Source organism: Phalacrocorax aristotelis, chromosome 3 (genome assembly GCF_949628215.1).
Source record: "Phalacrocorax aristotelis chromosome 3, bGulAri2.1, whole genome shotgun sequence".
Classification (NCBI taxonomy): domain Eukaryota; kingdom Metazoa; phylum Chordata; class Aves; order Suliformes; family Phalacrocoracidae; genus Phalacrocorax; species Phalacrocorax aristotelis.
Window position 1 is genome coordinate 79,714,968 of NC_134278.1, and position 17,957 is coordinate 79,732,924.

Consider the following 17,957-nt stretch of genomic DNA (forward strand, 5'->3'; position numbering starts at 1 on the left):
TAGGGAAATACTAACCAATGTCTTCCACAAGCTTCTATGAGCTCACTCTGTCATCTCACTAGTAGCCTTCTAGAAAACACTGGGAAGCACATCCGCATATATCCTTCAAAACTCAAACCTCATGGTCGATTAAAAAAAGAAAAAAGAGGAGTTTGTAGAGAAAGAAAGAACGTCTTTGTTCACAGCAGTTGAATGTAACTTGTCACGAGAGTTGATATGTTGTCTTAATGGCTCTTCTGTGAAAACACGGAGCTGAATGCTATAAATATTGATGGAAGCACACTGTTTTTGGAAGCATGTGACTGATGAAACTTTTTAAGATTAATACAAAATTGCCTTCAGTGTTTCTCCAACTTGAAGTTCAAATGTCCCCTTTTAACTGGAAACCATTACATTTATCACCAGGAACAATTTTTGCTGCTGATGCAGTGGATAGAGCAGGAAAAATATTCCTACCTACATGTGATAGCCACAGCTGCCAACATCCCTGAGGAACAAAATCGAGGGACAGATCTCCAGATGAGCTGGAGCGTTAACATATATTGCAGTCCATTTGGGGTTTTTTATTTTTTGGTATGTAAATGTCTTGATGCTCACAGTGACAGCTTGGTTGCCATAGTTACTCGTGAGCCAGCCTCTACCTCAGTCTGAGGAGCCAGCATACCTTTTCTCTCTGTACCAGATGTGTCCACACGGGCGTTCCCGTAACAACTCAGCAGAGGCTGTGGGGTCAAGTGTCACCAATCAGCATCCAACACTCAGCACGTGTTTACAGGGAAAAGGACAAAGCAGCATTCTTGGTACTTCTACAGAAACATGAAAATCTATCACCCCACCCTCACCAGCCTTTAAAAGTCACTCAAAATTCCCTTCTACATAGAAAATACCAAATTAATCCTTTTGAGGAAGGTGAGGATAGATAGGCTCTCTTTGATGTAAATGCTGAAGTCTCCCTTAAGAGCTCCCAAGCCTATGTGCTGCTTCTTCTGCCCAGCAAATGGCTGCTCCCCTATTCAAGGAGCTGAAATTGGTCCATTCCAGCACGTCCTCCAGGGTGACAGGTAAATAGGGCTTGCTGGAAAAATGCACATGCCAAAAAAGGGGAAGTCCATTTAAATCCAGGAGAGAGGGAGCTAAAAAGGTAATGCATGTCCACAAGTAACACCAGCTGCTGTCACAAAGGGGCTAAATTAAAAAAAAAATAAAATTAGTTTTAGGTAGGATATAAAGCAATGAGGGATTTACAACAACATGTTGTGCAGGGACTGCATTAGGGCAGGGTAAGGGAGTCCTTCTCCTACAGTCCTGTATGGGCATGAGCCTCTTTTAAGGGCAGTGAAACTCTCACAAGTAGGGAAAAAAAAATTTAAAACAAACCCAAACCAAAAAAGCCACCCAAATTCAAACATCTGCAATTCTGTCAAAGAATAGGGGGGAAGAAACAATTTTCTACTCACTTTGCAGGTGGGAACTGTGGCACAAACAGCTGGTGATGACTCACCTTTCTTTCTGACGACACCACACACTGTTCAGCACAGCGCGAATGCTCTGAATTGAACGGTGGGGAACAGAGATGCACAGCACCGTCCAGCGAAGCTGCAGCATGGCGGCAGTGGCAGCAGTACTGATTCACAGAACACCCCTGTATGATTTGCATTTGTTCTATCGCTCATGAAAAACAAAGAAAAGCAAAATAAGCCAAGGAAGTGAATGAGAGACTTAGATTTACAGGAAATTCTACAAAACCAATGAGCAGTTTTGGCCTGTCCCACTACACTCTGTTACAGTAGAATCCGAAGGTCACAGGCAATTTTAGGCCATGATTACTGTTTTTAAGCAGATAAACCCTAGCTTATAATTTAGAACACTGTTTTGAAGAGGTAAAAAGCACAATGATAAAAAGGAGTCTTCCATTTGTCAGGTGCCATTTCACAGCTTGCAAGTGGGACACTGAAAGATGAAGTGATTTGGCTGAGTTCATAGAGGAATTTGGAAGAGAGCTGGAGCCTGAGACCACAGCATACAATTGCTTTGCTGATATTTGAGCTGCAAGAGCAGAAGTTCCACCTGAAGGGACTTGGAGAAGAGGATGCATAGCAGATCTGTAGTGGAACAAGCACGCAGGGAAAATAAATGGCAAAATAGCTTTAAAAAGTATTTATTACTCAAGAAAGAAGGGGAACACATTTCAGGTGTTGGTGGGCATCAGATTTTTCCAGGGGATTGCTCAAGAATTTCGGAGCAGTCTATATTAGGAGTACAGCTAGCAGAAATAACAGATTGTACAGACTGAACAGGCTTGGTGGGTAAGGGGATTGAATGCCCAAACAAAAGGAAAAATGCAGAACCTAAGCCAAAAGTACTTGATACACAGGGAAAGATTGTGTATAAAAGGTTTTAGCTTTTCTACATTTAGGACAGAGGAACGTGAGGAAGTTAAAGACCAGCTACTCCTTCTCATGCTTCAGCTATTATAACTCACATAATTTAGGCTTAACACTAATATAATGCTATACATTATACAGCATATATATGGCATGGGAAAGACAAGAACAAATAAACACTCTTACATCACAGAAGAATTTGGAGGCTGTGACCAAGATTAGGAACCATGGTCTAGACTGTTCCAAGAAAAGAACAAGACAGACTATAAACTGGTGTCAAGCGGGTTTGAAAGAGCCAGTGTCATAATTGCACTGAAATCCAGAACACAGTCTCCCTCTGAGGAGAGGTTACTATATTTAGAATACTGGGAGGCAAAATCCAACCCTAGTATATTTGTGGCAAAATGCAGTTATTTTATCCTCTCTGTCGGTATTACAGAATGTTTGTTGGCTAAATTAGGTAAATTTGTCTAAGAATCTGCTATTTCTAGTATAAATGATAAGGTTTTCTTTAACTGCAAGACATAAGTGAAAAAACAGCATTTACAGAACAGCAGCAGTAAAGAAAAAGGCACTCCAGGTCCAGAAAAACATGAGTGTTCTGAACGTTGTCTTTAAGCGACATTATTGAAATACATAATCAGGACTTAATCCCAAAATCCTGTTTTCCAAACACTGATGTAGTATAAGAACAAAAGACCAGAATTTTTAACTGGTGCATACTTCAAAGAGTTTGACTGCAAAGATATAACGGATAGATACAGAGGGGAAACTGCCAGAAAACAAACTCCTTGCCCTGCTGCCTTAACAGAGAAAACAAGCACAACAAGGTATGTAAAAAATGCAGGAATATTCCAACAAGGACTTACTCCTACCTGCAACTATCCACAATCCAGCTATTGAACTAGGTGCCATAAATCTTGGCAGTGTTGTATTGTACATTTCTACAGGACTGAGATACAGACATCAATACACTTTATTCAGACAAAAGCCATGCCACACATCTATGGGACCATTGCAGATTTGAGAATTGGACCTAGAGGTGAATAAATAACATAGCCCACAACATTACTTGTGCAGTGTAGCTCCACAGGCAGACCAACACATTTAGCCAGCGGCAGTGAGGACAGGAAGCCAGACGGATAAGCAAATCTTTATTTCATAGATTTCCTCTGCCTTGCAGATTGAAACAGCACCCAGGAGGTAGAGCTAACTTTACAGGGCAATCCCTATTGCCCCAGGACTTTATCAGTTGGTTTATCAGAGTCCAGGGCATGGCTTTTAATCAGATTCATAATGGGCGAGGACCAAGCTTACTGAGTGGTAAAGTAAAACAGCAGCCTTCAGAGTCGGAACCACTAACTCAGCTGTGCCTAGTTATAAAACTCAGATGTTTGCTTCCCCCAGGTTTAACAGTCTGGGGGACAGGATGGTCCCTCTAAATGTTCATTAGGAGGCAGGAGGCTCAGTCCAGCAAGGTCCCCTCCCTTGTCCTGACTTTCAGTCCCTGACCGAAGGATTATTACTCAAAACCTCCCCACAATTCTTCTTTCAGCCATCATTTCCTTTGCTCTTCCTGATCCACAAAACTTGGATTTCTTTAACAGCCCTGCTTCCCAGCACTTTTCTGGGCATGTGAATCCAAACCACACAGGCTCAAGGGGAAGCCAAATCCTGCCGCCTTCTGCTTTGAGTGGTTGCTCTAACCACTGCTTGCTGCAGAGAAAGCTGGGCACCCATCAACCTCCTTCCACCATCCCACATTTAAAAAAATAAACCCCAAACAATTATACAAGTTTTTGAAAAATCAGGCAGAATCCCTTTCATGTAACAGAGGAAGCTGGAAGAAGCAAGCGAGCGTGCGAACTGTGTGGTGAGGAGAGCTCAGACAGTTACTGGTTCAGCCTCTTCAGCTTTGAAATTTATGTCTATAGACCTCATAAAGATCCTCGTGGCCATCACTCTGCAAACTTCTTGTTCAGCTCTGATTTATCGTTGAGTAAATCCAAGCAAAACAGAGCAGTAAAAGGAATTTGTGGGATAATTTACTGCTTCAGTTTAGGTTAGGGGTTTTAATAGTTATTTATCTTTATACTTTAGATAAAGATTTGTGAGTAGCCAATTACCCAAGGCAGCATGAGCAGCTTTGACAGCTGAGTTCAATGCATGAGCTACCCTTAGAAAGTACTGCCTGATTTTCTGATAGAAAATGCTACAGTTAAATGTAGAGGCCAGAGCCTGTATCTTAAAATGGGAGGAAAATAATCAAGATATTCCACATGGAACATAACTTTTGAGGATAAAAGCTTCCCAACAGAAGAGGGAGAGATCATTACTGTACATTTATATAAAGCCTCGGATAGTTTTTTTGTGGGTTCCATTGAAGATGTGCCAATTTACACCAGCTGAAACCCCCCCTCTAAAGAGTTCATTAAGCCTCCATCTCACTAGTGTCTCGCTCCAGGATCTGAACATTTGTTCATTGGAAAGATTCATTATTCCCTAGTCCAAAGCAGCACCTCGGATTTTAAACCTGAGTGTGAAATGTTGATGTTACCTGTCCCAGCTCTTTTCCCCGCATTTAAATACACCGCCGTATTCCCTGCAGAGCCTGGAAAATTGCAAATCTCTACCTAGCAGGAATGTGGCTAGAGCAAAGGAACCCGAGATGCAAACTGGAGGAGGCTGCGCAGCAGTGCTTTGTACAGTCCCCTTTGTTTTATGGGCTCCTGAGCTGGGCTCTGCCACCCCTCAGAACAAAGGGCCTCTTACTGCTGCCAGGTTGGTTTTTTTGCTAAACTCATAGTAAAGTCAGATGAATAATTTACACTGAGTTTTGATTGATTTTGTGTCTTTTTCAGTTTGCCGGGGAGCAAGGAACCAATTGCAGTCCCTCATTAGAAATTACTTCTGTGTAATTCCTGCAACTACTTTGAAAGCAATTCAAATTCAGGATGCTAAATCTCAAAACATAAACTTGTTGATCAAATGCTCCAGTCACAAGATATATATCCAGCCAGGTGAGCATAACTTTGTATTTTCCTTATGGCTGGTGCTTGAGCAGTTACGAACTAGGAAGCAATTGTCTAAATAATCTGCAATACTCAAACATGTGTTGCTTTTAGGTCACTGATGCAAAAGGGTTTGGCGTTACAGTTTAATAGCCCTCGTGAAGTATCCAGAAAACGGACAAGAATCCTCAGCCCTAGAAAGGGCCATGAATTTCCTAGTCTTTAGTCATTTACCTTTCTCCACACCCTCTTCATCTCCTTAGACTAGTGCCTAACACTCTCCTGTTGCTGCCACAGTGTCTTTTGTCAGCCTGCAGCAGCTATAGAAAAGAAAAGCTTTAAAAACTTTTAGGATCAAAGCATTAGGCATTTCTATGTTAGCGTTAAGCATCGAGCATCTGTGGCTGATGACACGGAAACTCCCAGTTATACTGAAATGAGCCTCAATTATTTCGCAGATTATTGTCGTGACAACATATTTTTGCTGAGCAGACAGTTACAGTTTGTTGGGAACAGTATAGCCTAGCACTTATATGCGCACATCCTGCTCGAAGATCCACAGCCATGCAAATGCTTTATTGGTGGGTATTTAACATCACAGTCATAGCTAATGTTATTATCTGTCCACACCCATGGTCTGAGTTTTCGTCCACACTCTAAAGGAAATTTTCTACTTTTGATTTCACATATGGGCCAAAGCTAGAAATAATATGATAAAGTTAGCAAGATCTGGGAGATCTGGGATGTGGTAAGACAGCACTGAAGCATTAGCCTGCATTTATAAAATACAGGCAACAGTAATCCCTTCTAGTCTTAAACTCTCCTATTCCTTCCTAGAGATTTAAAAATATATTTCAATTCAGAGCAATTAAAGGTTGGATATTCTTTGTCATATTACAGTCTAACCTGCAAGCAAGTTGTATGAGATTTTTTGGCCACGCTTCTGTCCCCTCCTTGATCTCAGAGAGTGCTGCAGTAATTCCACATCTTTGTACAGTTTGAAATCTGGATTTACATTTTGTCTTCGATGTCGCTGGAAGTGGATCTCCCACCCCCGTTGCAAAACCCAGTGTGATGATTCAAAAGCACGTCATCGCTTCAGAAGCTTCATCATGAAACAGTTCAGCCTGGGGATTAAAGGGGGCTGTATGTCTACTCTGTCCTGGAGGAAATTTCCTCCCAGACACTTGAAGGTCGCAGTTAAAGTTCAAGGTGATATAATTTTTGTCTCTGTCAGGTAACTGTGGAAAGTACCTTCTGATCACCTGCTCTAGAGATTAACATGTTAACGACCAATTGTATTCCTCTGCAGATGCCAAAATGACTTTCAAGTATTTGTGGCGTTTTATATGCAACATTGCCTAGCCTCAAAAATCAAGAATTTGTGCTACCGGACAGTAATAAGCTATTGAATTCCACCTGGGAAAAGCTCTACTGTGCTGAAATAAAGGGAGGAAAAAGAGAAAGAAAAAATTCATGCTTTTCAAACAAAAAAGAGTTTGATAGATATCCACCAGAAAGCTTTTAGCCTTTTGTATATATTATGACTTGGTATTTTGCTTGGCTTTTCTCTCATTATCTACAATATGTTATTCAGGCAAAGGCTGTTCATTCTGGAAAAGTGAAATACAATATTGAAAAGGTTAGAGACTTCTAACTGTGCCATCGCCATTAGCTTACTATCTGAGTGCTGAGCATATGTTCTAATAATGCAGAACTTAATCCCTCTGCATTTTTTTGAAAAAAACCCAACATACTAAAAAATAACAGGAGGGAAGAGAAACATGTTTCCATAAATACATCCAACTAGTATAAACTACCTAATCAATAACTTTTGTAATACACCGAGCTGAACAAATGATGGTTAGTGAATAATTTAATGAGTTTTGGCAGTTTCTACTCCAGAACTGACTGTGAGGGGTTTAGATTTTCTCCAGCACATTCATTCTACAGAATTTCTTCTAAATAATTTGTATGAACTATTATTGGTCTTTAGAGCATTTGTGAGCACTTCGCTGTGTCTGTAATTAAATTTGAGCTCTTTCAGACAGTTTTAATTGGGTGCAACAATTGAATAGCCTAATTTCCTTTTCTTGACATAACCCTACTGACCAATATCTTTTCTTCTGATTTGTAATCCATCGCCTAATCCAGAGTGATGATGACCGATCTCTGATTTGTATACTCGGATTTGGAAGGACGTTTAGGGACGTGTTAATCTCTAAACTGGTTAATTGCTTTCCTAAATAAAGATAGGTATAACATTAGCTTTAATGAGTCCCTGAATTAGTTTTTTTAGGTAATGAGAAATTTACAGTGTTAGTTTAAAAAGTTACTACCCCATCTATTTTCTCCACTCTAATTAAAAAAGGAGTGACTTGGTGCAAATTGGCATTGATCATTGGTTTAATGTAATATACACCTAAGTGAAGCTGCCAATGTGTAAGCACATATCTGATTTTGCCATCCAAGTCCAGCACCTACAATAACAACTTTGTTATGATTCATGGAAGCATGGACAGTGGCGGGTGCATAGGTTTAACTCACTACAGCTAAACAGGTGAGGACTCTTTCATAAAAATACCCCCTCTGAAGTATTCAACCTGATTCAAAACCTCCCTCTTATTTCACTGTTATTCTAGTAAGGTCCCATTCATCAGGGACAACAACAGATCAACAGCTTTTCAACTGGGCGGGAAGTGCTCAAACCCCCTTAAATCAGGTTTTAGGAAAGTAATGGTTTTTGTGCCTGTCCATAGGGTACTAAATCTCTTTTAAATCTGATCAAAGTCTCTACGGCAGAGGCTCAGTAGCTGGGAAGCCAGCTGAGCATTGCTCTTTGCCATATTACTTTTTCATCAAGTTGCCATATAGATCTCTCCCAGAGGAACTACGACAATCTAGTCCAAAATGTGACAGTATGATAGGTTGAAAGACTGCAAGATAACACAGAACTCAGCTTTTATCAATACAAGTAACAGAAGATGTAAAAAGATTCCTTTCCTAACACAATGGAAATTCAATTTGATAAAGACAGCATTGGGTGATGGGTCAAGGAAGATGCTTCAGGAAAGGAAAGAACAAATCTTATATTACATATATAATCTGAAATTCTCTCGAGGTGAATATTCAGAAAATGTGGCATTGAATATCTGACGATGATAATAGATACCGTAATAATGGCTTTTGAGAGGAGAAGTTTTTTTTTATATTCTCAATGTGTGTTTCACAAAACTATCCTACACTCAAACTGGTGAATTCAAACTAAAGTTACATTTCTAAAACCAGGTGGTTTTTGGCCAGCTATTGCAGTGCTTCTAATCTTCCTTCCCCCAGATTAGCCATTAATAAATCAAGAGTATTTAGAGTACGTATAACGATAGTGATAGCTGGAAAGGAAAAGGATGTTGAGTTTTTGTTTGACTTTGGAAATCTTGTGCTCTTTAATTCAATAACTTTGTGAGTCAACGTTGAACACGCAAAATCTGGAACAGAGCTAAACAGTAGCAGGATACTGAATTTTCTCCTTTTATGTATGAATTCTGTTATGGTCAGCAATGATGAAAAATTCTTCAAAGTGCTGCTTAAGTGTGGTAGGCAGAGAGAAATGAGGCAGCAAATGGATACCCACATCAATACTGACTTCTTTGTTGGCAGCCTCAGTGATATGACGGCCCTTGAGACCGAACTAAGACGGCAGAGACGTATAGGCACATGCACACATGCACGTTTGCATTACTTTGCAAGTCTCTTGAAGCCAAAGCCAACATCGACTGATGGGCCAGCACAGGTCAGCTTGCAATACCCCTCTCTGGTCTGTGAGAAGAATGAATATTTCTTGACCTGTGACCCCAGATATTTTACTGAACACAGTACTCACATTCACGGCATTTTCATCTAAATAGATTTACAGATCCTTTTCTCAGTTCTACAGAACATGAACAAGTCAAGTGATGTTAATGATGTTACATAGGTATAAAACAATATAAACAGTGCAAAAAAAGGAATAAAGACTGTTTTGATAGAGGCCCGACTTGGAAAAATTCCATTATATTTAAATTTTAAAGTCTTAACAGTAATAGAAATTTATAGATGATTATTGCCCATTACCAACAGCTAAGAAAATTGCTCAGACATGTGCACATTAATAGGATCTCAATTTTAGTTGATTTTAGACAATTGTCTCATTGCTCCTTTCAGCTTACATTTTAGTGCATTAGTACATCAAGTGTTTCTTATCCGCTATAGGTTTGTTATTGTTTCCAATGATGTGTGAAATTGGAGACTGACTGAAATTTTCTTCAGTAAAAACTTGCATTGTTGGAGGATCAAAATATTGACAGCCTGATTTTATAATTGTAACTCAATCTTCTTTTTGTGCCTTAGGGCTGTCATTTAAATTTTACTTCAGGATTATGTTACACCATTTATGGCTTTTTGTCAGTAATACAGTGACTGAAGTTGTCTTTGGACACCATTCACTAGAGCTGGCTGAAACTTTTCAGATTTAATGTTTTCCAACGTAATGTTTTTCACTGAAAAACTGTCCCTGTCTCTAAATCTAAACTTTCCCCAGATTTATGCATTTTTTTCATGAACTATTGCAGAAGACAAAAATTACATTCAAGTGTTTTGTTTAGGAAAAAAAAATTCCTGTTTCTGTCTTACGGGAATGAAAATTAAATGGTTCAATTATTAATTTCAAAGCAGCCCTTCCTTCTAAGGCTTGTAAACTACATTGCAGTGGAGAAAAAGAAAAAAAATGGAATATATTTCTTGAACTAAAGAAACTAAAAGAAATTAGTATCATAGGGAGGGGTTTTGTTTGTTGTATGCCCATTTCAGAGCAGACACAGTTTTTCAACAAGCCTTGCTGTTCATGCACCAGATGGCTTTATTTATCCAATACTTTATTTTCCTCATACACATTTTCACTGCAAGTATTTTGCACATGGCAGCAGGATGTGTATGCTTTTTATTAATCTGCAAGATATTCAACTATACACTAACTCATCCTGGCATCTGACCAGAATTCGGTGAACCAGATGATTCAACGTATAACTCCTAGTAGGGAATAGCAGGAACAGCCAGATTATCCCTATTCAGCAGTTATCATAGCTACAAAAAGATCTGTTTGCCAAGTAAATACTTTAAAGCGAAGTCAGATCAATTAATAAATTAAAAATGGGTATCAGCATCTTACTGAATTCCTGGAGCATTTCCCCATTTAGCGGGCAGGTGATTTGCGTGCTTCTAAGAACGCAGTACATTTGTAAGTTAGAGAGATCAGTTTGGCTGAATTAAGCATAGCAGAGAAACTACTCAGCTTTTGCAATGGAGACACACATGTGCTACTAAAGAGTATAATATCCCTGCGTGTTTACGTATTTAGTTAACATTTTCAGAACTCTCAGCTTGCTGGTTTTTGCTACCATCTACTTCAGTTGCAGCAGAGATAACCAACACAGAACTCTCAAAAATTCCTCTCGTTTTGTTCTTGTGCTTCACTTTCTAGATCCATTCAGGGCCAGCAGAAGAAATGTTGCAAGAGTTGGTACCCTTTGAGTCTTAATTTTCAACCTTTATATGGAGAAATTGTTTGCAAATAGCCACAGGAAAGCAAATGCTGTTAAGGTCTTGCAGAGATTCTTAGGATTTATAATATATAAAGTTATGAGAAACCATCATGTATACATGAAGCCTTTAAGGTATATTATGGTTATTTGAAATCTATTAAATCCTGTTTTAAATTAAAGGAGAGGGGAATGAAGTATATATAGAGAAACTCATGGCACTCACCTAGAAAATTCTTTTCTGAGAGGTAGCCTACCAGTTTTAAAATACTTTGCAGCCTTTATTTTGGTCTTCACAGCAAATTAAATGCTTAATTACCCCCGAAATACTTTTCTCTCCAGAACCAGTGCTCATTAAAAAAAAATCTAGTGACATTCAGTAGATTACTGAAGGTAATCTGAAGCTGGATTGCTACAACACCCAACCCACTCCTGGCATAGCTCTTCTTTTTTTACTCCATTGAAATTATCCTCAGGGAGCTTAAATAGGTTTCCTAGTTTCCAAAACAGGCTTTTATTCACCCCTGCTCTCACAGGTACGTTTTGCTGTATAGCCTCACTTTAAGAGGAGTTTATCTTCTTCCAGTTAGCTTTAAAGAGAATATTTCCTTTCTCTCTCATGTTTCTTTCCTTCTCTTCTTTCTCTTCTGCACCTTCAAACTAAGATTTATCTGTGTGCAGACTACTTTTTTCCTGACAGGGAAGCTCTGATCCTCAGCCAGGAGGGCTGCCAATCTGTCAGATTAAAACCGATATTGGGGAAGTCAAGAGTCCCGCTCCCAAAAGAGTCAACAACAACAAAAAAAAAGGATAAAAGCAGATCTAGCAAGAAAGATTGATATGACTTCATGCAATGGGAGAAAAATCAAAGGGAAGCAAAACCAAAATGCATATACGCCTGTCTGCTCCTTTTGGGGCATGATTTTGGGGAGAGGCAGGCTGAGCCGCAGCGTGGTGGCTCTTCAGGAATGTCACCACGTTGCTGTGAGGGTGGCTGAGTTGAAGGGATGGCAACAGCTGCCTCAAACACAGGCTGGATGGAGCAGCTGAGGGTGTCTCACACACTTCCAGTTTTAGGATTTCAAACTCCAAAGCAGGGAGACAGGACTGCTGACACCAGCAAATGTAGAAATATGAAGTATATCGTTCTGCAAATTCCCAGTGCCACTGAGTTATTCTGTTTTCTGCACACGGTTTTAACAAAACCTACTTTAGCCAGTGTAGATTTTCAACAGTATTTGGGAAAAATTCCTAGCTCCAAAGTGAAAAATATCAGACACTTGTATGATTCTTTTTCCCCTATGAGGCTGAAGCTTTCAGAGATCACATCCCTCTGACACTTCTACTATTTCACTCCATTCTGAGACTTCAATAGATGGTATCTTTTGATTTCAGTCACATTTCTAAGGGATTTTTTCTTTTGAAGATTTATTCCTTGAACCACTGGGGAGGGGAAACCAAGGAATTTTTTTGTTTTCTTCATTTTTCCAAGCTATGTTTATTACAGTCTGGCCAACAATTTTATGAGTCATAAGATATCCTCTTGATTAAGCCAAGATATTACTTACTCTCTACTTAAAATTGTTTCTACATCCTACTTGCTGGATCCATTTCACAATAGATTTTTACAGCAGAAGTAACTATTAACACAATATATTAGAAGACCCAATTACGTTAATAAATGCAGATGTTAAGTAATGTTCTTCCTTTGAGGATTTTTCATTTAAATGTTTTGGAAGGAAGTTATAGTTCTGTCCATCTCCCATGAGAAGTTTTAATTTCCTGTAAATGTTTCTGTCTAAGTGGGAAAATTTAAAAAAAATACCAACCCACTCAAAATATTTTTGGTAAGGTTCAATAGAATCACTTCATTTTAATGTGTCAGATCCCCTTGACAAAGCTCTGGTCAGTCTGGTATGCCACAGCATGGTCAGGCCATGCACTGCCTCTGCTTTCTTTGATATAGTCTAGCAGTGGACCTTAAACTGTAAGAAGATTTTTTTGACTGCTTTTAAAAAATATATTTTTGCTCATTTTTCCATAACATGCCTTTAATATCCTTATTTCTTTAACATTTTAACCTTTCAAAAATAATCATATTTGAGGAAAAAAAAGGTTGGTGGCTTTTTTTCCTACTAGAATAAAAAAAAATAGTCAAATGCTTGTACATTTCCAGATACAAATCCTAATTCTTGCTACGTGCTAACTACATAAAAACGAAATAACATCTAATTCCTTAGTAATGAAGACAAAGTCTTTAAACTGATTATGAGCTAGTTTTCTTCCTTTACATCTATTATCTTTGCAGCACTATAATTATGATTGCAAGTGTAAGGTCTTGCACCTGGGGAGGAACAACCCCATGCACCAGCACAGGCTGGAAGCTGCACTACTGGAGCGCAGCTCTGTTGAGAAGGACCTGGGAGTGCTGGTGGACAAGTTAACCATGAGCCAACAATGTGCCCTTGTGGCCAAGATGGCCGACAGTATCCTGGGCTGCATTAAAAGGAGTGTGGCCAGCCAGATGAGAGAGGTCATCCTCCCCCTCTACTCTGCCCTGGTGAGACCACATTTGGAGTACTGCGTCCAGTTTTGGGCCCACCCAGTTTAAGAAGAACATGGAACTGCTTGAGCAAGTCCAGCGGAGAGCTTCAAAGATGATCAGGGGGCTGGAGCATCTCCCTTATGAGGAAAGGCTGAGAGACTGGGGTTTGTTTAGCCTGAAGAAGAGAAGACTAAGGGAAGATTTAATCAACACCTATAAATATCTAAAGGGTGGGTGTCAGGATGATGGGACCAGGCTCTTTTCAATACTGTCCAATGACAGGACAAGGGGCAATGGGCACAGGTTGGAACACAGGAAGTTCCACCTCAATATGAAAAAAACCCTTCTTTCCTGTGAGGGTGACAGAGCAGTGGAACCATCTGCCCAGGGAGGCTGTGGAGTCTCCTTCTCTGGAGATATTCAATACCTGCCTGGATGCATTCCTGTGCCCCCTGCTGTAGGTGTCCCTGCTCAAGCAGGGAGGGCTGGACAAGATGATCTCCAGAGGTCCCTTCCAACCCCTACCATTCTGTGATTCTGTGATGATTGTGTGGAGCCCTAGTCCTAGACTGAAGGCCCACCATATTTCACATCAAAGAGCATGACATTTTTTTCACATCAAAGAGCAAAGAGTGTTTAGCAGAAGGAAATATTATAATCAATCATCTAATCCCAAAATCCACATCCCAGGATTTGCCTCTGGCTCTGCAGAAATGTTGCATACCACTATCGATCTTCTCTAGCATCTTTCTCAACTGACTATGGCAAAAGATCTCTTTCCTCACATTTTCATGGATATATAGAGTTTTAATATAAAGCCACAAACTATAAAGCTAGTCATAAACAAAGCCGCACGTCAGGGAGACCAGTTAGAGTAACCCGCTGATAACTGATTTTCAGAAAAGCTTCAGGGTAGCAACACAATCTTGTGAAAAAAATCCCCAAGCTGCAGAAATTAAGACAGCTTTCCCAGAGATCTCTGTTAGTGTAGGCAAAAGTCACTGTGCCTCAGCTTTCTGCACCTAGAAAGGCTATTTTATCTTCCATCTATCCAACATGGTCTAAGCCATTTAAGGTGCAGTTTTTTCCTAGACAGAGGTAGTTCACTCCTGGTACAAACAAGCCCTGACCTTTGATAGAGCCTTTTGCGCAATACTTCAGCTCAAATTGAATTAAGATGAGACGTGACATCTTCCACCCCACTACTAGATAAGGGCTTGGTTTGAAGTCCTTACAGCATTACCACTTCGTTTAAATATGGACCTGGGGAAGAGGGTGGTTTTGAAGGAGACTCAGACCTTGCTGCCTCAGCATTTCTAACACTACTTGCCACAAACAAGGGAGAAACTGACTTTAATGAGAACACTTTATGCCAGTTTTGCATAAGTGCTAATGTTTAACTATCTGATTACATTATTAAGAATTTACTCTATTTTAGAACCAGTTTGACATTCTCAGAAGATACATCACCTTCATTAAGAGGCAGAGAAAGGCAGAAACCAAGTTTGCAAATTAAATTTAATTTGTCAGTGATATGTTAATATAGCAGCAAATAATTCTATTGTGTCATTTGCCTCCTTGCTTTATGACTTCGAGGAGGTATAGCTTTTCAGTGCACGTGACCCATGTTTTGCTTCAGTCTTCCTTCAGCCTGTGGCACAGGAGTTTGTTGCTGTAGTAGCCGATTCATATCAGCATAAAAGAGCATTTATGTAGTATGGTGAAATATAAGGATAGCTGGATTTAAAAAAAAAAAAAAAAGAAATCACCAAAGCAGAACTGGCCTTGCAAATAATAAGGTGCTATATTAGCAAGGGTATTTACACACTGAGCATAAAAACCACCATTGTAAACTGAATACTTTTCTGTCTCTCTAATACCCAGTACAGAGGGATCCCTTTTGCTCTCATTTTTAAGTCCTCTGGTTTCTAGTTTCTTGTTTTGAACAGATACTGCACAAGACTACATCACAGGACAAAAATGTGCCTCAAATCTAATTTTAATTTTGTGGTCACTCTTGTTCGCTTTTTTCATATGTTCTCCATCTCACAGAACTCATTTCCCCAGCCTGGTGCTGGAGGTTGCCTGTCTGTAATGAGGCTCAGCCTTCAAAATGTCAAACATAATGAAAAAGAAGAAAGTCATAACGAAATCAGCCGTAGGGACTTGAGAGGGCCTTCTGGTTAAACTTCAGCAAGTCTGCCTGTTCTCCAGCTACAAAGACAAATAGGATCTCTGCCTACATCAGAAGGGCAATTCAACACTACTACAGGATGTGAATAAGCTGAGCTGACAGCACGTATGCAGCGGAGGGGGCCATATCTCCAGGTTACTGTCACTCACACAAAATGAGCAATGCCAGCTTGTCAGACTTGGCACCAAAAACAGTAAGAGCCCAAACTATGAAAATCATGCTGCACAAGGGCACGCATTTGTGATTTGGGCATTACAGACTACCTATATTAAAAAAAAGGAAGAAAAAACAGAGTTCTCATAAGTTTGTGGAAAGTGTGTAAGTTTTCTTCCTCCCCGCCCTATTTCTTTCTCTTCTCTCCACAGACACACACACCAAAGAGATGGTTCAAAAGAAACACATCCCCCCACTGTCCTTTGCTGGTATAAGGCTTCACCCTCCTGTCGCAGAGCAGCCCAGGGAGTTCAGAGCTGGAGCCAGGAGGACACCAGGTGTCCCGTGCGCCCACAGCTTCAGGACTGACAGCCCACACCTGGGCTTCCTGAAGGATGGTGCTGCCATCCAGCTGGAAAGTAGGCTGTATAAAGCCCAATTTACAGGTTCATAAGGGTATTCAGAGCAGAGAATGAATAGGTAATAATGTCTTATGAGAGACATTAAGAACTTTACAATTAACACTGGCAGTATGTAGGCTGACTGCAGAACCTCCCACTTTCTCTACAGAAAAGTCTGGTGTAAAGTCATACAGTTCTCAGCCTTAACAGGTGTTTTTGAAGAGGATTGAAACAAACAGCCCAGTATGGTTACTTTTCTTTCCATCATTTCCCTCATACCTGGGTGCCATGAACAAACACGCAAACTGAAAGTAAATGGCTAATTAATGAACAAGCTTATGTTTGAGGCAGAATACTGAAGATTATCCAGCAATACAATCAGCTTTAAGTACCCATGAGTATCTCTTCACCTCCAGTACAGAAAGTCCTTGTGTGAGTGCTGTGCTATTTAATACATAAGGATTAATTTGCTACGACATAAATGGGTACTGAGCGGAATGAAAAGCCTTTGGGAGAAGTTGATGCTGAGGAGCTGTGGAGTTGCAAGACACTTCAGGTGTGAGCATGGGAGTGGCTCTGGCTGGTGGCTCTGGCTCAGAAGGATGAAAACACAGCGAACATGACAAAACACAGGCTGATGGAAGAGAAGCCCAGTGATCTATAGGATGCAATGTACACTTGATTGATTTTAGTGCACTTTTCACTTAAGATTTATCTTAATTTTATATTAATCATCAATACATTCTGCTTGACTAGAAAAGTGTTATTTGTATTACTCATCACGAAGGAGGAATTTTTCCAAAGGAAAGCTAATTTTACATATAATCCATCATTTACAATTAGCCCAGCATCCCCACATTTTGCAGATACAATTAGTGGTAAACTGCAAGGAAAGCCTCCTTTTTCACCCCCTAGCATCAGCTAGAAATGCTCAGCAACACTGACTTCCTTACTCTTTTGTGGCTACTGAACTGTTAACCGCTTGCTTATTGACAGTTAGCGTGTGCTTATGCATTAGCAAATGAAAATAATGTCTTGAACTTAGTTTCAACTACCATGGATAGGATTTACAGGAAAAATAATTTAACTGGGAGTTGAGAAAGAATCCGTTGATACAAAAACTCCTTTGAAAGCCAATATCTATTAGCACTGTGTAAAAGATCCCTGTTTCCCTCCTGATGTTCCTGTACTCAACTGATCAACGATTTATAAGAAGCTGAACTGTCCTAACATTTCCTTCTCTATAATTAAAAAAAAAAAAAAGTAGTTGTGTGGATCAGTAGGACTGGCATATGTAGCGAGTGCTAAAACTGCTCTAAGGAGAGGAAGAGAACTTACTGTTTGTCTAATTGTGAAAAGAGAAGAATTACAGAAGTGCAGAAAAGTTCTTGGAATGATTCACTTTAGCAAAAGCCAAAACCAGCCCCACCTCCCTCAAAAAGAAGGGGAGGGGGAGGAGGCGGGAAAGAAAGAAAATGAAAGCTAGTATCACAGAAAATGGGGAAAAAAATCTGAATGAGTCAGTTTTACTGATGTTAAAATTATCAATTCACAATCACAACTGACACCTGATTTAGTCTAAACAAAAAACGAAAAGATGCTGTGGTGGAGAAACATGATTATTTTTAGCCACAGTGGTGTTCTGTAGCCTTATGTAAGCATCTCACATCAGAGATTTGGATAGATGAGGACTGTA

At 39.8% G+C, this 17,957-nt stretch overlaps 1 long non-coding RNA gene across 5 annotated transcripts in view; it reads right to left on the minus strand.

Moving 5' to 3' along the window:
- Window positions 1–17,957, minus strand: part of LOC142054928 (uncharacterized) — a 283,958-nt gene that overhangs the window by 23,790 nt on the left and 242,211 nt on the right. For 4 of the 5 annotated variants that reach the window (XR_012659728.1, XR_012659730.1, XR_012659726.1 and 1 more), the window contains one exon: window positions 16–1,662. This is a non-coding gene — a long non-coding RNA (uncharacterized LOC142054928). The remainder of the gene's footprint in view (window positions 1–15; window positions 1,663–17,957) is intronic. The other variant, XR_012659727.1, reaches the window with a different exon arrangement.